Source organism: Plecotus auritus (genome assembly GCF_963455305.1).
Source record: "Plecotus auritus genome assembly, chromosome: 6".
In the NCBI taxonomy this organism is placed as follows: domain Eukaryota; kingdom Metazoa; phylum Chordata; class Mammalia; order Chiroptera; family Vespertilionidae; genus Plecotus; species Plecotus auritus.
Window position 1 is genome coordinate 124,799,532 of NC_137773.1, and position 24,006 is coordinate 124,823,537.

Consider the following 24,006-nt stretch of genomic DNA (forward strand, 5'->3'; position numbering starts at 1 on the left):
CAGGTATGAGGTGGTATCTCACTGTAGTTTTCCCTTGTATTCCCCTAATGTGAAATTGAGCACCTTTCATATATCTGTTGGCCATTGGTATGCCTTCTTGGAAGAAGTGTCTGTTCAGGTCTTCTGCCCATTTTTTAATTGGATTGTTCATTTGTTGTTGAATTGCATGAGTTCTTTATATATTTTGGATATTAACCCCTTGTTGGAACTGTTGTTTGTAAATACCTTCTCCTGTTCTGTGGGTTGCCTTTTTGTTTTGTTGGTGATTTCTTTTGTTGGACAGAAAGCTTTTTTAGTTTGATATAGTTTCATTCATTTATTTTTGCCTTTACTTCCCTGGCCTTTGGGTTCACATGCATAAAATCTTCTCTAAGACCAAGGTCCATAAGTTTAGTACCTATGTTTTCTTCTATGTAATTTATTGTTTCAGATCTTTTATTTAGATCTTTGATCCATTTTGAATTAATTTTTGTACATGGGGACAGACTGTAGTCTAGTTTTATTCTTTTGCAGGTGCTTCTCCAATTTTCCTAGCACCATTTATTGAAGAGGCTTTTATTTTTCTCTCCATTGTATAATTTTTTTGACTTCTTTGTCAAAAATTATTTGCCTATATATAGGTGATTTTATTTCTGGGCTCTCAATTCTGTTCCATCGGTTTATGTGTCTGTTTTTCTTTGTTAATATCATGCTGTTTTGATTACTGTAGCTCTGTAGTATAATTTGAAGTCAGGTAGTGTTATCCTTCTGGCTTCATTCTTTTTCTGATAATTGCTTTGACTATTCGGGATCTTTTGTATGCAAATCTGATGATTTTTGTTCTTTTTTAAAAATGTCATTGGGATTTTGATGAAGATTGCATTAAATATGCATATTTCTTTGGGTAATATGAAAATTTTACCTATGTTTATTCTTCCAATTCATGAACATGTAATATCTTTCCATTTCATCATATCTTTTTCAATCTCTTTTAATAATGCTTTGTAGTTTTCAGTATAGAAGTCCTTCACATCCTTTGTTAAATTTATTCCTAGGCATTTTATTCTTTTTTTTTCAATTGCAAAAGGAATTGTTTATTCATTTATTTTTCTGAAATTTCATTGTTAGTATATAGGGATACAGTGGATTTCTGTACACTGAATTTGTATCCTGCAACTTTACGGTATTTGTTTATTGTTTCTAACAGTTTTTTTATTGAGTCTTTAGGGTTTTCAATATACAGAATCATGTCATCTGCAAAAAGTGACACTTTTATGTCTTCACCAGAGACCCGATGCACGAAATTCGTGCAAGGGGCTCAGCCCTTGTAGCTGCGTAGGCCACGTTGGCCCTTGCAGCCCCAGCTTTGTCCAGAAGGTCTTCTGGAAGGTCAGTTGGCTGTCCAGTCTAATTAGGATATTACACTTTTATTATTATAGATTCCCAATTTGGATGCTGTTATTTATTTCTCTTGCCTGATATCTCTGGTTAGGACTTTCAGTACTTATCCTATCTAATAAAAGAGTAATATGCAAATTAACCATCACTCCACTACACCCACAAGCCATGCCCACCAGCCAATCAGGAGCTAGTATGCAAATTAACCCAAACAAGATGGCTGCGGCCATGGAGCGAGCAGGAGGCTTGGGTTTCTCTGGCAATGGAGGAAGCCAAGCTTTCCACACACCCTGGCGGGCCCAGGACTCCACTCAAGGCTACAAAGTTTCAATTATAGAAGATAAATAAATCCCAACAAAAATGGCAGCAGCCACGGAGCTGGAGAGAGCAGGAGGTTTGAGTTGCCCCGGCGATGGAGGAAGCCAAGCTTCCCCAGCCCTGGCCTGCCTTGGCCTCTGCTTAAGGGTACAAAGTTTCAATTATAGAAGATAAATAAACCCCAACAAAAATGGCTGTGGCCATGAAGCAAGCAGGAGGCTTGGCTCCACTCAAGGCTACAAAGTTTCAATTATAGAAGATAAATAAATCCCAGATACCAGGGCCTCTGCTTGGGTCGCCGGGGGGCATGGCCGGCCTGGAAACCACCACAGGCCCCTCGCCCAGGCCACCCCATGCCCCAAGGGAACCCCACCCACCTTGATCCGGGACACCCTTCAGGGCAAACCAGCTGGCCCCCACCCGTGCACCAGGCCTCTATCCTATCTAATAAAAGAGTAATATGCAAATTGACCATCACTCCAACAAGCAAGATGGCTGCCCCTATGTGGTCAAAGATCCTGCCCCCATGTGGACACAAGATGGCCACCATAAGATGGCCAGCAGGGGAGGGCAGATGGGAGGGACCAGGCCTGCAAGAGAGGGCAGTTGGGGGAGACCGGCAGAGGAGGGAAGTTGGGGGTGACTGGGCCTGCAGGGGAGAGCAGTTTGGGGGGAGGACCAGGCCTGCAGGGGAGGGCAGTTAGGGGAAAACAGGCTGGAAGGGAGCAGTTAGGCATCAATCAGGCTGGCAGGGGAGTGGTTAGGGGCAATCAGGAAGGCAGGCAGGCGAGCAGTTGGGAGCCAGCAGTCCTGGATTGTGAGAGGGATGTCCAACTGCCCATTTAGGCCCAATCCTACCAGGATTGGGCCTAAATGGGCAGTCAGACACCCCTCGAGGGGTCCCATATTGGAGAGGGTGCAGGCTGAGCTGAGGGACACACACCCCCATGCACAAATTTCGTGCACCGGGCCTCTAGTTTTTTTTATAAAGTATTGTTGTATTTGATTTGTTGGCATTTTGTTTATAATTTTTATATCTGTATTCATCAGAGCTATTGGTCTGTAGTTTTATTTTTTGTGTTATCCTTGCCAGGTTTTGGTATCAGGGTTATGTTGTTTTCATAAAATGAGTTAGGAAGTATTGCCTCTTCAATTTTTTGGAAGAGTTTGAGAAGAATAGGTATTAAATAGTCTTTGAATGTTTGGTAGAATTCATTAATGAAGGCATATGGTCCCGGACTTGTATTTTTTGGGAGGTTTTTGATGGTTGTTTCAATGTCCTCATTGTTGATTGGTCTATTTAGATTTTTTAGTTCTTCATGATTCAATCTAGGAAGGTTATATATTTCTAAGAACTTACCTATTTATTCTAGATTATTGAATTTGGTGGCATATAATCTTTCATAGTATTCTAGTATGACCCTTTGTATATCTGTGATATCTGTGGTAACTTTTCCTTTTAATTTCTGATTTTGTTTATATGAGTCTTTTCTCTTTTTTCCTCAGTGAGTCTAGCCAGGTGTTTGTGAATTTTATTAATCTTTTCAAAGAACCAGTTCTTTGTTTTGTATTTTTTGTATAGTCTTTTTGTTCTCTATTTTATTTGATTATGCTCTAATTTTTATTACTTTTTTTCTTCTGCTGATGGGCTGCTTTTGTTCTTCTTTTTATAGTTCTTTAAGATGTAATGTTAAGCCTGGCTGGTGTGACTTGGTGGTTGAGCATTGATCTGTGAATCAGGAGGTTATGGTTCGATTCCCAGTCAGGGCACATGCCTGGGTTGCAGGCTTGATTCCTAGGATGGGGGCATACAAGAGGCAGTCGATGGATGATTCTATCATCATTGATGTTTCTATCTCTCTCTCCCTCTCCTTTCCTCTCTGAAATAAATTTAAAAAGCATATTAGAAAAAGAGACGTAATGTTAAGTTGTTTACTTGAGATTTTTCTTGTGTTTTTTTTTTTTTTTGTGTGCTAATTTATTGAGCTTTTTATATCCAGAATTTCTTTTTGTCCTTTTTTTAAATTTTCAATCACTTTGGTAAAGTACTCATTTTGTTCATTAATTTGGTTTCTGGGTTCATTAAACTGCCTATCTGTGTTGTCTTGCATCTTGCTAAGTTTTTTTCAGAACTGTAATCTTGAATTGTATGTCATTTAAATCACATATTTCTATGTCTTTATTTTCTGAAGATTTTTTATTTTCTTTCAGAGTCTAGTCACCTTGGCTATTCATGCTTTTGATGAATTCCTTCTCTGTCTAGGCATCTCTGTATGAGTGGCACTTCTCTAAGAGATTGATAAGTCTTTCCATTGCTTTCCAGTAGGTGGCACTGAATTACAAGTGTTTTTAGCTCTCTTGAACTTCTCTGGCTTTTCAGATCTCTGCAGGGTGCTAGAAAATGGCCTGTGTTCCCTGGGAAGGTGGGCATCTCCCTCCCAGAGGACAAATCCTGGAGAGAAACACAGTGGGCAATGGGGCTCCACATCTGTGAAATCCCAGTGATGTCCCCCAGAGCTAGACATTGCCAGCAGTGCACCTTGATGTGTGTGGGTGGGGTGAGCTGGAGGAACCCAGCTGAGGCATCCTTTGTTGCTCTGCCCTTCCAGAAGTTGTGACCAGTGGACCTCCCCCCCGGCCCCTCTGCACTTCCACCCAACCCTGGGATTAGTCACCAAGTGTGCCCTTTGCTCAGGAAAAAAGCGTTTCAGTAGTACCAGTTCTTGGGTTTGAAGGTAATATGTTTTTCAATCCCATATGAAGGGTGAGAAGAGGTGAGCTCTGGGAGGTTAGGGAAGGTGGCCAATCTCCATGGTTTCGTTTCTCTGTCTCAAATGCCAGTTATCAGACAACTGTGGCCATACCTTGGTGCTACATCCCTATCTAGGTCATTGGGCTCAGCTGCAGCTTGTATTGCCCATTCCTGCAGGAATGCTCACTAAATATCTTTGCTCCTCCTGTCTAAAGGGAGTATCAGCCACAACCTGATTCCTTCTTTCTCTGGGCTGAGCCCCACAGTGAGCTCCAAGCTGCAGGTCTGTGTCTGTGGCTCCTTTGAGCTCTTCTCCTTTCTTGCCTCCCTGGTTTGCTCCCACTTGCGCACTTTTAGATGTTGAAATGCATGGATCTCTCAGATGTGTTTATGCATTGAGCAGGGCATCCTTTGTTGAATGGTGTCTGTTCACATTGTTGAACTTCAAGAGGAGAGACCAAGGGGATCTCTCATGCCACCATTCCTCTGATGTCACTCCAGCTGTTAATTTCTTAAGAAGCTTTTCTTTTGGGGCGGTGAAAAGGAAGGCTTTTGCCTGACCTCTGTTGCAGGGTTTCTTAGTAGTGGGACTATTAACATCTTGGGCCACATAATTCTTTGTTGTGAGAGGTTGTGTATTATTAGATGTTTAGCAGCATTCCTGGCTTCTGTTTACTAGATGTCAATAGCTCTGCTCTCTCCACCCCAGTGTGACAATAAAATATGCTTCCAGTCATTGCCAGATGTACCTGGGGGTGGAAAAACCACTGCACTATGGGAATTAACATAGCTTGTGAACTAGAAAATCCTAAATTAACAACAGGTTATGTTATCTTCTATACATTGCATTTTAAAATATGTCGGTCCTCAAAGCAAAATTTCAAAATATCATTCATTCTCCTATTCAATAAATCAATAAACATTCATTGAGTGCTCACAGCATGCAATAAACTTTACCCAAGCATTATGAAAGATACAGAAAAAAGTGATTCAGACGTCTGTCCTTAAGAAACTTGAGATCTGAGTTGGGGTAGGGAGTTAGGTCATGTAGACACATAACTATAATGCAAGTATGACAAAAGAAAAAGGTAAAGTTTTATAGGATGTTTTCAAGGAGAGGAACTCCAGTGGTTTATTAGATGTTCATCCCTGAGCTAGCATTCTGAAATCTGGTTTTAGTAAGGTGAGGCTGACCAACTGTTTTGGGGTATAAGAGTAGTTTGGAGTTGGAGCTAGACCTCGGGAAGAAAACATCAAATCAAATGGGGCTAGACAGAGAGATGGGAACCTAGTCTGAAACCAAAGGTTTTCAACCAGAAATAGGAAGATGGAGAAAGCATGTTCAAAAGGAGCAATTGGCGAGGAGCCTGGAGAAGGCTCCTGAAATACTAATAAGAGCACCTTTCTGCTTTTGTAGGAAACTGCTAACTATCACAAGATACAGTCAGGACTGTAAGAGCACTAAAATGGTTTGATGGAAGGGAAGCCTTTCAGTGGAACCAAAATTATTCTTCTCTTACCCGTGGCACTCGGTAACTAAGTAGTTTTGTATGGAAAGCAATTCTAAGCCAAACACTGTCAGTAGAAGACTGGCTCTCAGAGGGTCCTGCTTCCATGCTCCTATCACGAGGCAACCTCATGACCAGTATCTCCACCTTAGAGCTTTGTTGTTTTGGTGAATCTATTAAAAAAATGAAAATACATCATTATCACCAATGGCATGGTGTCACATTCTCAAAATATTCCTAAGACTGTTAACAGGTATCACCATAAAGATTGTTATCAACAAACTAGTTTTGAAATGCCAAGTAAAACAAATTAAACATATTTCTTTACTGCAGAACTCATCAGAGTCTTTAAGACATAATAAATCTTAAATGAAGGAATAGAATATAAAACATTTTCCAAATGTATTTAATTACAAAGCCTTTTGTCATGTAACATCTCATGACAACATGGTTTGTGTTGCAAGCTTTGTATATCCCTGCCTGGCTATAAGTGAGTTTGTAAAATAGTGGCTGTTGTCAACTGTCTGGACTTCAAGTGACTAGGCTCTGGCAGGAAAAATATATCTATACACAAATATTCACAGTCCTCTTCCTCTTTCATCTGCTAAAGAAAAACTCGTCTTTTCCAGCTTGGTTCCACCACTTCTACTTCACCAAATGTATTTCTCTGTTGAACACCAGCTTCTTGGTCTTTATTACACAACCCTGGAAATGGTAAGGTCTGCAGATGCTAGCTAATTACTCAAGTAAAGTCAAAGGGCAAACAGTAGAAAAAATATTAGAAATATTAAGGGGAATGCTCTGACCGGTTTGACTCAGTGGATAGAGCATCGGCCTGCAGACTGAAAGGTCCCAGGTTCGATTCCGGTTAACGGCATGTACATTGGTTGCGGGCACATCCCCAGTAGGAGGTGTGCAGGAGGCAGCTGATCGATGCTTCTCTCTCATCGATGTTTCTAACTCTCGATCCCTCTCCCTTCCTCTCTGTAAAAAATCAATAAAATATTAAAAAAATATTAAGGGGAAAATTAACAGTGGGACAGGTTGTGGAAGCAATTGTTGGTTTGAGCAGGGCAGGTGACTGACCTTGAGAGCAGCCCTCATGCATCTTGGAGTTTGAGAAAGACTGAATGCTCGGAATGACAATATTTTTCTGGGTGTTATAAGAATAATTCATAAGTTGGTGTTTCTCCTTAACAAACTATAATAAACATTGAAATTGCTTTTTATTTACTTATAATTGCTTAGATAAATTTCTTTGAATATGAAAATGAGATTAAAAGTGGGGATTTCATCAGGGGGAGCACTTTGTAAAGTATATGATTGTCTAACCACTGTGATATATCACCTGAAACAAATATAAAATGATATTAAATGTAAACTGTAATTGAAAACATTTTAAAAATGTAAAAAAAATTTTAAAAACAAAACACTTTACTAAGTGGAGAGAAATAGCATTTAAAAAGTGGAGATTTCAAGTGGGACCCAAAAGGCCTTCCTTCCTAAGTGTTAGTACAGGAAATATTGAATGGGAAACAGAGGTTGTGTGTTAAGGTGAAATAGGGCCAGGGTAGGTGAATATTGTGGAAATAAAGGCTTAATGGGACGATCTGGTGAATATCTATTATTTTTGTCTTTCCATACACCTTCTCAGAACAACAAACACTCTCCTCCTTCTAGGAACTAATTGTTCATCTTCTACCCCATGTTGTTCTAATGAACTACCAATCACAGGACCTAGTCCCGTGCCACAGGAATGGGCACACAAGTAGGGCTGGCCAATTATATTAACCTGTTTCATGGCTACATGGGGTGAGCACATTACTTGAACAGGCCAATCAAAATTCATCCCTGATATTTTATATAGAGATGATGGACTAGAGACACTCTGGTGTGATTAAGCAGGAATGTTAGAAGCCTGGAGTTGTCTGCATTCACACTTCTTTTACCATTCCATCTCTCAACCTGGCCACAAGGAAGAAGCCAGTCTACAGCTTAGAAGGGCAGGCATTAGGTAGAATCTGAGCTGGGAGATGGAGGGGGATAGTAAAAACGTAATCACACTATCTCTGTAACTGGGCAACCTGAGTCCAGCTTACCTCTGGACTTCTCCATTAATTGAGCCAATCATGCCAATCTAGCTCAACTAATTTTAGTTCTGTTATTTGTAAGCAAAGGAGGCCCAATGATTTACCCAGCAATGTTCTTAGTGCCTTAAGGATAGAAAGGTGTTAATGTCAGCAATGAGGGAGAAAGGCCATGAAGATGGGGAGAGAAGGCATTGCTGCAAACTTTCCCATCAGCTCTGTTTGCTTAGAGCAGAGCCTGATGTTGTGAGGAGGGAGTAGGCATTGCAAAGTGAGTGGGGACCGAGAAATTGATTTCCGCTCCTCACCCTGTGTTGGCCACCCTCCTGATGAGCTGGATTCCTTGAATAGTGTTTTGATTTTGAATCACTTAAATTTATGCTTTAAAGATTGATACCCCCCCGCCCCCCTTTGATCTGTAGTCAACACTGTAGTCAGTATATTCAGGTAAAAAAGTACAGGCCCACAGTTTTTATCAGTTGTCTGTTTTACCCACTTCTGTATGGACGCAAAAGACTGTAGGTACAGAGAAAATATGGTATTTCTTCATGATACATCTGGGGTGGCACTGGGCCATGGACGTAATTGTGATGACATAGTGGTAATCTACCCACATCGGCTGAGCGAGGCTACTCTCCTGTCACTGTGGGCACCGTGTTTCATTCACTGGCATCTGTAGATTCTTTGCGTAAGCAACCCCCTTCCCCCCGGCCCCCATGCTGCATCTGGAAATTCAGTTCATGCTGCACAAATTAATGTCTCACTTCATGTCCTTGTGAAAGGCAGTAACTAAGTAGATGATAGGCTCTGCAGTAGGAAGCATTTGAGTTTGCAAAGGCAGAGACCATGTTGATTTTTCACTGTGAACCGAAACACAAATGAGGGTAGGTACTATGTCAGATGGGTTTTTTTAAATGAGATTATTCAAAATGTAATGTTTTTTTTCTTGTCATTTATTTTATTTCTCTCTCCTTCTGTAAAAAAGAAAGTTCTTGTGCCACTGCCCTTGGTCTTAGCTTGTTATCTCCCTTCTCGTCTCTTCCCTATACACCTATAGAGGTGATGTAATATAAACTCAAGCTAAATTAGAAATCTGTTTCTAAGGACAACTGAACTGGGAAATTAATTTACCTTCTGTCCACGTGCATGGCATGAGGTATGCACGGCTTAGTGCGGGGAGGACTCAAGAGGCTGTGGTCCTGGTCAGTAAACTTATAAATGGGGCAGCAGTTGGGAAACCTGTAACCATAATCCAGGACATTTTCTGTCTGTTTAAAAGCCATGATCCCTATGTGCTGTGGAGACTTGATTTTTAAAATATTTAATACTACTATGCATTGTTTAAAGAAACTTGAGGTGTGTGGCCAAATGAATGGAAGTTATGTGGGAGGAAGTGATGATGACAACGATGATAATTAGTATTTATTGAACACACTCTATGTAAGGCATTGTTGGAAGCACTCTAATACATTCTCATTTAATTGCTACAACAACTTTATGTGGTTGCCCATTTGTCAGATGAGGAAACCGAGGCTCTGACAGCTCATACAACTAGTACATAATGGAATGGGATTTGGGCCCAGATCTCTGTGACCCCAGAAGTGGATTGAAATTCAGCTAGCAAATGATAATTTTGTGCTTATCAAGAGAATGGTGGCCTTTTATGGCTATTTCTGGAGATGCCCAAGCCTAGGTTGAGGGTTATTGTCAGGAATGTTGTAAAGAAAATTCTTGTATACTGACTTAAGAAGACAAGATGAGGACTCAAAAAGGAGAGGCAGCATGTGGGGGATGACCTAAGAATTTGGACAGGTAAGCCAGGGTCACATGTTATTATAAGGATTTAGTGTCTTAATCCTCAAAGTCTTAGGAAGCATTTGAAAGGCTTAAAGCTGGAGAAGGACTTGCATTTTTGTAACGTTACACTGGCTTCACTGAAAAATGGATCTAAGTGGCCAGACTGGGTTAACAGGAACTTTTAGGAGGTCATTCCATTGACACCATTGACATGGGAGAGCTAAGCATGGCTGACCTAAGTGAGTTAATTAAAATAAAGTTGCTGATTTAGACAATACCATCACCAGATGACTGCCACACTCCTCTCTTCCTCCACCTGGAATTCTCGCCACTGCTCATCACTACAGCTGGTCAGAGAACTTGGGAAATCTTCTGAAGAAGCCACTCATCAAATAGGGCAGGCAGGGGGGATTAAGGCAAACAAATAGCTTAATCTTGTCCCTGGATAGGGGTCCGGGTGAAGGGCCAGCTATGGCTTTCAGAGGGAGGAAAGCAGGTCTGACTGGGGTTTGCTGTAGGTGGGAGGTGGGCTTAAAGTTGCCATCTGTTCCCTACTCAGGCATCCAGGGGAGTAGAAAAGCAGGGGAATGAGAATCAGGAGCCTCTTCTTTTTATTTATTTTATTTTTATTTTTATTTTTTAAAATATATTTTATTGATTTTTTTTATAGAGAGAAAGAGACAGAGATAGAGAGTTAGAAACATCAGTGAGAGAGAAGCATCGATCAGCTGCCTCCTGCACACTCCCTACTGGGGATGTGCCCGCAACCAAAGTACATGCCCTTGACCGGAATCGAACCCGGGACCCTTCACTCCACAGGCCGATGCTCTATCCACTGAGCCAAATCGGTTAGGGCAGGAGCCTCTTCTTTTTAAACTATGAGACCTGGGCTACGTCACCTAATCTCCTGAAGCCTCAGTTGTTTTGTCTAGAAAGTGGGAATAATAATAATTCCTGACTCTGTTCCTCATGGATTCTTGGGAGTCTCTACTAAGAATGGGATATGTGGGAATGCTTAAAAAGCCACAAATCATGCAGTACACACTAACCGTCATGTCCCGTCATCAAGATAGAGGCAATCGATGGATGCAAAGGACAACTCCATGGCAAGAGCATGCTCATATTTTAAAACTTTCGATTTCTCATGTACCTGAGTATCTGAGTCTCACTCCTTGGATCTGATTTACTCTGCACTGTAAATAGCTACTCACCAGCTGGCAGTTCTGTTCTGTGAAAGCACCACGCAGAGTGCTACACCCTCGGGACTTCGGAGCCATACAGACAGAGAGTCCATTCCATGCCCTGCATACGGACACTTGTATGTCCTTGGTGAGATCCTCCTCCTCACTGCAGCGTTGACTCTGTGCCTGATGAGAGCCTGTGTATGTCCTTGGTGAGATCTCCGTTTTCTCTTCTGCAAAATGAGTCTTTTGGTAGATCTGACCTCATAAGCCTGCTTTGACAATTAAATGAAATAGTACATGGAAAACAGCTAACACCGGGGTTAGTCCACGTGCAGAACTCACTGGGTGCTAGCTCTTAGCTCTGACTAGTTCTGTCTGCTTTAAATGGTACAGGGCCCCCTTCAGCTGCGTTTTCTCACATAACCATCCTTATCAACAAGGGTGTGTGTGTGTGTGTGTGTGTGTGTGTGTGTATGTGTAGGAGGTCTTATCAGAAGCCATCTTACTTAATCCTTCCACTTTCGCAGGCTTTGCATAGCTACATGAAGGGTCACCCTCACCCTCTTCACCTCCATATTCTCTGGGAAAGGTTCCAGGGGAGGGGACCTGCGGAAGGGGAAGAGGCTGAGTGGTGGAAGGGTTGATGAGGGGGCAAATGACACTAAGCCACGTCAAAGCCTGGACGTTCCCAGGCCCTGGAGCACCAGGGCACTGCATGAAGTTCCTGCCGGCCCTGCATCATCAGCCCCTCGGGAGAGCTCGGGGCTTGGGGGGTGGGGTTGGAGGGTCGGGGGAGCCATGTCCTAAGTGATGCTGACGCACGGCCCTGCGAGGTTCCAACAGTTCCAGTTCGGGAGGCGGTGGGCACCGTGCCCGCCTGGGACGGTGATGTCACGGAGGAATCTCAGCCCTTTGGAAGGCTGACAGATGCCTTTGCCAGCTACACTGTGCAAGTCAGAGGGGACCTGGCCTCCAGAGAGAACCCTTTCCCTCCAGCCTGGAGCCCGTCAAAAACATCAGGCTCCTGGCCGACAGAGTCAGCGCGGACAGCGAGGGCAGGGTTAGAGGGTCTCCGTCCCAGCGCACGGCCAGCCCTCTCCAGGCAGATGGACTAAGGCTTCTCCCATCAATAGGGCCACACAGCTCTGCCTGCTTGCTTGGACCCGAGGGTCCTCTGCTTCCTTTGCCGCCCGAGCATGTGGATGGAGCAGAACCCGCAGGGGGAGCTATTTTGTTTTGAATACGGAGTGTAACCTGCCTTCCTCAGCAGGCCGGATATTAATATTCCCTCTAAGAGCTCCCTTTGGAGACACGTTACTTTCTGGGGCATTATGAAAACGCCACGGAAGGAAGCCCTGGTCACCATAGAGGAAACACCATATAATGTGCCTCGATGTGAGTCTAAATTAGGAAATGAGACGCATGCTTTTCCAATTACATCGAATGGATTCGAGCATTTGGGGGTAAGAAAAAAAAGCACAGGCTTTGAAGCCAAACAGACCTGAGGTCAGATCCCAGCTCAGCTAGTGACTAGCTAAGCGACCTGGGCAAGTTGCTTCATAACCGCATAAGGGAGTGAGAAAGCCTGCCCCGAGGGCTCTGACTTGCACTTAATGTGCCTGCATTTAAAGCTCCACCAGCAGAAAGCGCTCCACAGATGATGTGTTCACCCTCCGTATCTCTGGGGTCAGATAGCACACCCTTTCATACTGACCCATGAAGGTTGCTTCTCTAATTGGTGTTTTGATTTTTAAATGGAAGGTGCGATTCGGTTCCCAAGGAAGGACACCTGCTCAAACTAATTCTGCTGGGAAGTGAGGCGTCCTCTGCTCATGTCTTCGACGGGGTGGTTTGAGGCTGCAGCTGCCACAGAAGCGTGTTTAGTGCTGTGGGGAACTGTGTTTGTGCCCAAGCACAGGCCGGAGGGAACGCCATGACAGAGTGGCATCCGCTTCAGGGAAGAGGCCTGCGCAGCGGCTTGAAATTATTCTTGAACCGAAGCATGTTTCCTGCCATACCACAGGCATACGGCTGCAGCAGCCCAGGGAGGCTGGGCTCTTACTCAGAAGTAATATTCTGCTCGGGCTTAGTCTCCTTCAGAACCTCAAGGCCATAAGTACAGCAAGCCAAGTTCTCTGCCTGCAACAAAACAAAGATTGCTTTGGAATCCTTTTATAAATCACAAGTGGGGCTTACTACCTGGCCTAGAAAACAATTATTAGGTAAGCAATGAGTAAAATCAAGAGGGGGAGGGGGGTACAAACCCACAAAAGACCAGCAACCTATTCCTCGGAAAGTGTTCCAGATATCCCCTCTCTTTTTCTGCAGCCTTGGGCCTGCGCCTCTGAGTAAGGAGCTCTATCCTCTCAGGATATTACCTCAGCTAGTTTATCAGAAGCCTGGCTAAGAGGTTGCTTTCTGATTTTTTTTTCTCCAGCCACATGTGTACAAGAGAATTCCATATTTGACAGCATCCCCGTACTTCCTTTATTTAACAAAAGCTTCTTAATTTTTCCATGACGGTAACACTGAAGTTACCTCAAGTCCCATCTTAAAATAGTTGTTATACTGAGAGGTATTATTAGCATAAGCTGGAAGGAAACAGGGAGACAATTACTCCAATTCCCTCATTTCATAGGAGGCAATTTGATGACCCAAGTTGAGTGCCTTCTTGAGGCAACACAATGATTGGGGTCAGGGCTGGACTGAGAACTCAGATTAGTATCTTCACATTGATGCTTTTGACATGTAATCATTTGGGTGCTATTTGGTAGTAGAAAACTAAACAGGGATTTAAGTATAAGAGGATACCACTAAACAGGCCCACTGTGGAAAATCATGACCTACAGAATGTTATGAAGAAGGGACTGCAAAGATTACGAAGGTCTCAGGCCAAAGAAAATGTGGCAAAGAGAAACTCAATGACTTGCTACATAGCTTATATTTGATGGAGTCAAAATTCAAACTCATATTTTATTTATTTATTTTTATTTTTTTAAAATAAATCTTTATTCAGATTATTACAATTGTTTCTCCTTTTCCCCCCCATAGCTCCCCTCCACCCGGTTCCCACCCTACCTTCTGCCCTTACCTCCCCACCCCCTGTCTTCATCCATGGGTGTATGATTTTTGTCCAGTCTCTTCCTGAACCCCCCCATACCCCTTTCCCCCTGAGAATTATCAGTCCACTCCCTTTCTATGCCCCTGATTCTTTTATATTCACCAGATTATTCTGTTCCTCAGGTTTTTAATTCACTTGATTTTTAGGTTCACTTGTTGATAGATATGTATTTGTTGTTCATAATTTTATCTTTACTTTTTTTCTTCTTCCTCTTCTTTAAGAATACCTTTCAGCATTTCATATAATACTGGTTTGGTGGTGATGAACTCCTTTAGCTTTTTCTTATCTGTGAAGCTCTTTATCTGCCCTTCAATTCTGAATGATAGCTTTGCTGGGTAGAGTAGTCTTGGTTGTAGGTTCTTGCTATTCATCACTTTGAAAATTTCTTGCCATTCCCGTCTGACCTGCATAATTTCTGTTGAGAAATCAGCTGACAATTGTATGGGTGCTCCCTTGTAGGTAATTAACTATTTTTCTCTTGCTGCTTTTAATATTCTCTCTTTGTCTTTTGTTCTTGGCATTTTAATTATGATGTGTCTTGGTGTGGTCCTCTTTGGATTCCTTTTGTTTGGGGTTCTCTGTGCTTCCTGGACTTGTAAGTCTATTTCTTTCACCAGGTGGGGGAAGTTTTCGGTCATTATTTCTTCAAGTAGGTTTTCAGTATCTTGCTCTCTCTCTTCTGGCACCCCCATAATTCTGATGTTGGTACGCTTGAAGTTGTCCCAGAGTCTTCTTACACTATCTTCAACTTTTAGGATTTTTTTTTGCTTTTTGCTTTTTTGGTTGAGTGTTTTTTGCTTCTTTGTATTTCAATTCTTTGACTTGATTCTTGTGTTCCTCTAGTCTGTTGTTGGGTCTCTGTATAATATTTTTTATTTCAGTCAGTGTATGCTTAATTTCTAGTTGGTCCTTTTTCATATCTTCGAGGGTCTCGTTATATTTATCGGCCTTTTCTAGGATATTCTTGAAAAGCCTTATAACCGTGGTTTTGAATTCTATATCCAGTCGTTTGTTTTCCTCCATTTCTTTCGTTTGTGATCTGTTTCTTTGACGCCGCATTTTCATTGCTTCCCTGAGTTGGTAGGGTAGATTTGTGTGCTAGGTTTCCTATATGGCCCAGTGGGTCGGCCTCCCCAGTTAACCTGAGGTGGACACTCTTGGTGCACCCCTTTGTGGACTGTGTGTACAGCCTTGTTGTAGTTAAGTCTTGATATCACTGGGAGGAATTGACCTCCAGGCCAGTTGGCTGTAAGGATCAGCTGTGTCTACGCTGGGAGAAGTTCGGTGCTGGAGACAGCCATATAGGATTAGACTTGCCAAATTGCAATAGCCTCTGTGCTCAGCTTGGATGGGGTGGAGTCTCAGGGCGGAGCAGACAGTCTTGGCTTCCTGTCAGCCTTGCCCTTGCGTGCATGCGCGCCTGCAGACCTCTGCCTTCCCCGGCTCCCGAGTCTCCGCCCGAGAGTCCAGATTCCCCCCACAAGAGCATGGGTCCCCCAGGGGCTCGCCTGGAACTGGGGTTCAGTGCAGTCAGAACTGGGGCTCAGTGCAGTCAGGAGCTTCGGACTCCCTTCTGCTAGGGAAAGCCTGTGGCAACCTCCGCAGCCTTTGTGCACACTGGTGCGTGTGCCTCCAGAACCCTACCTGCCGGGGCTCCCCCGGGTCTCCCCCGGGTCTCGGAGTCTCCGGGTGCCTTTCTCTCTACCTGACAGTCCAGACTTCCCCTGTATGAGCCTGGGTCCATGGGGTTTCATCTGGGACTGGGGTTCAGTGCAGTCAGAACTGGGGTTCAGTGCAGTCAGGGGCTTCCTTCCCTCTTCCGCCAGAGAAAGTCAGCCAGGCTCTCAGCCACCCTTCCTCTCTGCGCGCACAAAGACCCTTTGCCAGACCTCCAATTCTCTGTGAGCTTTTCTCTTTCCTTCTAGTTGTGGAATTTTCACTCAGCCAGCTTTCCTGTGGTTCTGGATGGTGTCCGTTCTGTCTTTTAGTTGTAGTTTTGAAATTGTTGTGCGAGACAGCAGTTTAGGTGCTTACCTATGCCGCCATCTTGGTTTCTCTCTAAACTCATATTTTAGATACTATAGTTAGTATCTTAATTTCTCCTCGTTAGAAATTAAGCTGGAACAACTTCTAGCCAAGACGGCAGCCTAGGTAAACACGGTTCTCACCTCCTCCCACAACCACATCAAACTTACAGCTAAACTACAGAACAACCATCACTCAGAACCACCTGAAATCTGACTGAATGGAAGTCTTACAACTATGGAATTAAAGAAGCCCCATTGAGAATGGTAGGAGGGGTGGATAACCAGAATTGACTAGTCCCACACCCATGTGTGTTGGATAAAAACCAGGAGGGATACCTTAGTGGTGGAAGTTCCTCCTAATGAGTGAAGGGTCCCAGCTCCACCCCAGACCCCCAGTCCATGGTCCCAGTGCCAGGAAGAGAAGTCCCCATAACTTATGGTTATAAAAACCAATGGGGATTGAGTCTGAGGAAGACTGAGGCTGCTGGAGTCCCAGGCAGTTCCTCTTAAAGGGCCTGTGCACAGACTTACTTTGAATCACTCCCAATGAGTTCCAGCATGGGAGCAGTAGCTTGAAAGTTAGGAACCAGAGACATATAGAGAGGAACTGAATTGTTTGGCATCAGGCAAGATGGTTCCTGGCTACTGTGGTTCTAAAATAATTAGACATGGAGAGAGTTGGCCAGAGTAAAACTTAAAAAAGTCATCAGCAAGAAGTGGGGTAGAAATGATCAAAACAAAGAAAAAACAAAAAAAGGGGCAAAATATTCAAGCTTGAGGTCGATTTTATTTACCAAAATCTTTGAGCAAATTGAGAAGACGGCCAACAGCACAATAAGGGAAAGCTTACTTGGGAAGGTCTGCATGAATTAAAAGCAACTCCCATGGAAACAAAAAGTCTCTCTTCCAAAGCAGAGTCCTGACATGGAAATTCATTGGCTATTATCAGCCTGAATGGAGCTCCTTTGTTCATTCCTGAACTAATCAATAATCACTAAGTCCCTGGGATGTGTTGGTTTGTGTGATTGGTCCTGTTTGAATCACATGTCCACCTCTGGAGCAATGGGATGATGGACACCACCCTACTGAAATTGTGGAAAGGGTGGTACAAGGAAAATCAAGATGCAAAAGATGAGGGAATGGAAGCCAGGCAGGTAACAACAGAACACATCCAGGCTCCTGTTCTCTCTAAAGTAGCCACTGCATAGAGATCCACACTTCTTTAATATTTCCAAATGAAACATTATGATCTAAAATAAGCATTTCTGTGAGGTTTATAGAAAACATACCTGTTTCTCTGTGTTGGAAATTTCACACCAACAGGAATAATTCTGAAACATTGAAAATGTTAGAAACCTATAAAATATTTTTGGTTCACAAGTATATTTCTGAGAAAGTATGGATTAAATATTGTAAATCATAAAGACTTCAGTTTCAATTACTTGTTATGTGGCCTTATTATGGATTCAGGATTTCCTTTAGAGTGTGTTAAAATAAATAATTTCAGCCCTCACTGGTTTGAATCAGTGGACAGAGCATTGGCCTGTGAACTGAAGAGTCCTGAATTTGATTCCAGTCAAGGGCACATGCCTGGGTTGCGGGCTCAATCTCCAGTGTGGGGCCTGCAGGAGGCATCCAATCAATGATTCTCTCTCATCATTGATCTTTCTATCTCTCTCTCCCTCTCCCTTCCTCTCTGAAATCAATAAAAATATATTTTAAAAATAAATAATTTCAGAGTCATAAAAACAAATTTTTGTGAAACTATCAGCTCTGGGCTCATTGATTCAAGAACAGAGAAAAAAAATTACACTGGTTGGGATAACTAATTGGCCAACCAGAAGGGTTCTTGGAATCATTTTGTCCCCTTATAAGAAGTTACCTTAAAAAGTAAATATGTACATTTGGGTCTATTCAAAGATTTGAGTTTGGTTCTTTTCCCTTGCACTTTTCATATTCCTTTCAGGAAATTTTTATGCATAAATAACTTATTAATTTGGAACCTCTTCCTTTACATCTGGAAAACGTATTGCATTTAGAGATGAAGATAGATGCTCACAATAAAAATAAAGCACGTGAAAGCTAAATGGACATTATTGGATAAATGCATTGTTGGAAGAAATTAAGATGGTGATGATGTCATTGACTCAACTTTCCCTTCTTTGACTTGATCGTCCACCTTCAGAGACAGGTGAACATGCCATCCTTCATAGCCTACATTTCCTTTGTAGTAGATTTGACTGGTTTTAATTTGTTGGCTTGATATAATATACAGCATTTGAGTTGAAAGGGGCATGAACAACTAAAATGACATCTCTCTTTTTTAAGGGACTTTTGTTCTTAAATACAGGAAGTTGTAAAATCTTCAATAGCAAATTTTATTAATTCTTAGGCAATACTATAAGTGATGCTATTGTATTGAGTCAATGCCTTGAACATGAATCAGGAGATTAACTTTTGTAGCAAACTGTCAATCTTTACTCCTAAATCATGGAGAGTAGTGAATTTTTTGGGGGCTTTGAAGTTGAATTATTTATTCTCTTTGCTCAGTTGTGTCAGTCAGAAAGATTTTTCTTCTCAGCTGAGCTCTGTGTGGTTTTCTTTAGGTAATTAACATCTCTCTCCCTCCCCCATTATGCCATTACTTTGTTATTATTCTCATTCATCAAGTTCTAAATATTTCTTTAAAATTCTGAGGGGCTTGACAGGTTAAATTGCATCCTATTATTGATGATATTAAATAACACATTCTGAAAACCCTTCCTCAGACTTTCTGTTGTATTTTCAGTAAAATGTCATTCCATTTGCATCTTTATTTCTTTAAGAGGGAGGCAATGCAGAATCACTTGCTAAAGCTTACTACATGTTTTCAGACCAGAAATATGGTTTAGGAAAGAATGAAAGAATGAATTTCTCAGAAGCATTGCATAGCAGCCACTGTCAACAGGCACATGAGCTTAAATATATACAAATATTTGGACAAGAATGTCCATTGCTTCCTTATTTGTATCGGCTAAAAAATAAAAATGCAAACACCTAAATTTCCAAATAGATGAAAACTTAAATAAACCAGGGTACAAGGTAATGCTATGTAATATTTGAAAAGGATGAAGTAGATTTATTTGGACTCACTTGAAAGAAGTTCATGATACATTTTTAGGAATAAAAAAAGCAATTGGATAATAGTTAATATAGTAGAATCATTTTTTTTTTTTTGTAAAATATATGTCTTTATCTTATACTAGGGTCCCTAGTGGCTGCCAGCTGCTGGCCAAGTATTTCTTCCCTTCCTCTGGCCGCTGCTGCCGCTGCCGGCCAGGGCCTCCCTCCCCCATACATATAGAATATGTATGAATGCATGCAAACTGTTAACGGTAGTTATCCCTGAGCAATGGGAATTGTGGGCAATGAGTTGGGGATGGGGAGCATTTGCTGTTACCTTGACACACCCCTGCATTTTTTCTATAATAATCCTATATAATAAAAGTGCAATATGCTAAGTGTCCGACCCTTCATTCAACCATTCATTTGACTGTTCCACCAGTTGCTATGATACGCACTGACCACCAGGGGGCAGACGCTCTGACCAGTAGGTTAACTTGCTGCTGGGGTCCGGCTGCTCGGGACTGGGTGAGATGGGCCAGACATGCCCTGGAGCCCTCCTGTGGTCCCTCTACGGCCACCTGGCCATTATCAGCCTCAATCGGGGCTGGGTAAGATGGCCCTGATCGCCCCGATCTCCGGCCAGGCCGAGGGACCCTACTGGTGCACGAATTAGTGCACCAGGCCTCTAGTCACATATAAAGATGTTTAAATGCACATGGATAAAAGAAAATAGGTCATCAAGCTCTCATTTTACAAGAGAAAGAACTGAGTATGGAGGGGTTTTTTTCAATATTTAAAAAATATATATTTTTTTATTGATTTCAGAGAGGAAGAGAGAGGGAAAGAGATATAGAAACATCAATGATGAGAGAGAATCATAGATTGGCTGCCTCCTGCATGCCCCACTCTGGGGATCGATCCAACAACCTGGGCTTGTGCCCTGACCAGGAATCCAATCAGTGACTTCCTGGTTCATGGGTTGATGCTCAATCATTAAGCCACACTGGCCAGGCTTGAGCATAGAGATATTAAATGACTTTATCATGATAATACAACTTATTAGAGCCAGAGATGGAATTTGAATGGCCTTCAGCCTGTGTATGCTTCCTTTAGTTTTTCAAGTGACTTTTATTATCATCTAATAAATAGGATAACCCTAGTGCAAGGAAGAAATATCTTAATTAATCTTAAGTTAATAAAATCAATCTGAAAAATTAAGAAGAATGGTCAGGAAGAGAGAAGGGAAGACCCTTTTCACTGCTTTGTGAGGCAGTCTAACCAGGCAACGCTAGGGAAAAAGTCGAAATGACTCAGCTCTTCCAACAACGGTGTCACTGTAGTGATATCTACAAATCAACTTCATAGACCATCTCTCCAGGTGGGCTCTGAATTGAGCTCTGCTACTTCTCCTTTTCATCTGTTCTCATTCATTCCTTTCTCTCTGGCTACCCACAAAAAGTTGCTCAGATAGATGCTATCACACCAGAATTCACCTTGTTGAGTATTTACTCATTGTTGTGGTTTGTGTTTTTTTTTTGTGTGTGTGTGTTTTTTGCAGTCCACTTTAAATTGCAGGCATTTAAAATTATTACCCTGTTGATACTCTCTTTCTTTCTGTGGGCTCTGAACTCTGTGAATACTAAGAAAACGTTGTAAGGGAGAGGGAAAGGAGATGATCAAAAGAATAGGGAGTTTCTGAACTACATTTCAATGTCAGCCTATCATCAGTGTCATCTTCATTACCAATCATCAATGCCCAAACCTGTAGAGAATTTTAATGAGTTTATTTGAGCCAAACTGACGACAATTACCAGGAAGCAAAATCTCAATTGATTGAGAAAATGCTCTGGAGAAGGGCAGTTTGCAGCTTATTTCATACATTAGAATCAAAGGGGGAGGCGTAAGGAGGGTTACATGAAACCCACTGTGGTAGATTAGGGGGCTGCAGAAAGCAAAGTGGGGAATTCTCTGGGATTGGATATAAAGTGAAACAGAGAAACATATATTTCTTTTACTTGGGTGGGTACAAGATAGATCATAATTCAATTCACAGCACACAGCGATGGTGTTAGGGAAGAGGTAACGATGAGGGGATCTATGGTCTCTGCTCTTGCACTTGGGTGAGCCCTGTGGGGTCCGGGAGAGGAGATTATGCTGGTATTCCAAGTCTGTTATCTTAGATGCAGAAAGACAATAGGCAGACTCGGTTAAGGTAAAGAGTAACCTTTGTCAAGGAAGCTACAGGCCTAGGACGTGACTATCCTCATGCCTCGCTTTTAGTTTGGAAGTTTTATGTTCAGTCCCTCCTATGTGGTTTCTTTCAATCTGAGTTTGTAAGGCCTGCCATGCAGACCTCCCCTGAGCTGTCAGGCTTAGTATGTGGCCCCTTTGTTTGCCCATAAATCTAATCCTTGTCATGGTCGCAGCTATCATTTATTGGGCATTGACTAGAAGCCAGGCACTGGGTTGGGCATTTTACATAAACATATGCCTCAGTACAACCCACTGGGGTAGGTATTGTTATAATTCCTATTTGTATATAAGGAGATTGGAGTCAATAATGCTTAAGTGATTTGTTCAAGGTCACATTGGCTAAGAACCCCCTTGCATGTTTAAGGAGGAAAATTGTCTTCTCTTAGGATTCAATCTTAGGGAAAACAAGCCAAGGGACCATAATAAGACTCACCCTCATCGTAGAAGTAAAATCCTCCAACACTTCCTTTCTCCAACGTGTTAAACTAATTCATATATAGGAGAACTCTGCGACTTTCTGAAACCATCTATTGATTTCCTGGTGTGGGGAGATTTACAGAGGCAATATGTAGGCTTCAGATGCCGTTGAAACACTCGCTGACTTGTCATGGAGAGGAAGAAAGTTTGTGAAAGGAAGGCCAACTACTGTCATTATTTGGCCTCATTTGTGAAATGGATGGCTGTGTTCCTGGCACTGAGAAAGATGCCCCAAAGCCACTTGAAAGATGAAAGGGCTTATCATGAAACAAGGTTTTCTGGAAGATCACAAACCAATCATTTAAAACGTTACTTCAGGTAAAAAGAGAGCAAAGAACTATCAGAATTTTCCAATTGATGTCTAATTAGGATTTTAACAGCAGGTAGGGAAATTTCCCTTCTCCATCCAGCCTTTGTAAGGGATTCTTCTTATAGGAAGGGGTCCAAGTTTTCCTATGTCTTAGTTATGGATTGGTTACACGCAGTGGTTGGGTGTTTTTATCTTGTCCAATGTTGGTATCTAGGCGTTCCTGCTGGATTCTATAGTCAAAATGCTTGTCGGCAAGCTCCAGGCTGATTTTAATATAAATAGCAGGTTTGTCCTATTTCAGGTGCTTATTAAAATGTCATTCAGCTGAATCAAAAAAAGAACATAGTACACCATTATTCTGCCTCAAAGCTCATCCATATCAAAGTTGGAAATCTTTCTTTGCTCCATCACACTGAAGCAGCTGTTGGTTGGTGCATGAACTGGATATAGGAGTAAGTGCTGCTCTCTGAATATATGTGAAAGGGAGAACTGCTGCCCTCTCTCTGCTGACATCACCAACTAATTCTGGAACTTATAAGGATGGATTCCCCAGTGCTATCAGCTACTGCATACTAGTAATGTGTCATGAAATAGCATCATTATATTGAAATGTTGTTATTTCACACAGCAATTTCACAAATGTTTAGATTCCACATAACCTTGAAAGTTGAGCATCAACTCTCCTAAAATTAAATAAATAAATAAATCAAGACTGCAAAAATGTATGTATCACTGTTAGCAGTGAGATTTTCTCCTCTCCAATGAATTTGGGGGTAATCCCTGAGGTGTTGCTATCACACAAAAGGGTTAAATTGTTTTAGAACAAGTCTGAAAGGATTTAATTTTCTCAACACTTTGCCTCATCTCTGGTAGCTGCCACAACATGCCTCATTTGGGTAGCACAGCCCTGGAGACATCCTTCTGGCATGGAACAAGTCACAAAAATAGGGACTCTCCCTTCCTCCCTCTCAGCAGTTATTACCATGAAGAAATATAATTAAGGACTCATACTCTTGAAAATATTAACATTTCCTATTGTTTGGTTCTGAATTAACAGTAAGCAAAGAGAAAAGAAGCTTATATGTTTGAAGACTGTGCTGTGTCACTTAAAGAGTTTTTCCAATACTTTAGGTTAATTTGCACATTAATTTTTCTTTATTTTTTAGAATTGACAACTACTCCACTTGTCCACTTATTAAATGCATAGTCCAAGGAAGTTGGCTCAAGTCTTATCTTTAATCATCCCCTCAAACCCTCTGAATTCTGGAGTAAGAGTCTCATTAAAAAAAAAAAAGGCATTGGGCTGATTTCTGGAATGATGGAGCTGAGATGTCCACTCTTCCATAAAAAAATGAGGACTCTGGAAGTTAACTAAAGGCTTGTAACAGTCTGGGACATGTTCATTCAAGAGAGATTGCTGAATTTTGGCAAGAACAGTATGATTTATGGCATTTTAAAACTTGCCATAATTCTACTCCCCTTTTCAGCTCTGGAAGCCTTGAAAGCTAGCAGCTTTGTACTATAACAACTATGAAAGCCACCAGCCTGCCAGCCATGGAGGGGAGGATGGGGAGAGGGGAAGAATGGGTTTGGAACCTCCTAAAACAGTTCACAGAGAATTTCCACTATGTGGCCTTTCTGGAGGCTTGCTGAAAAACTCCATCATCAAGGTCTATTTTTATTTGACTTG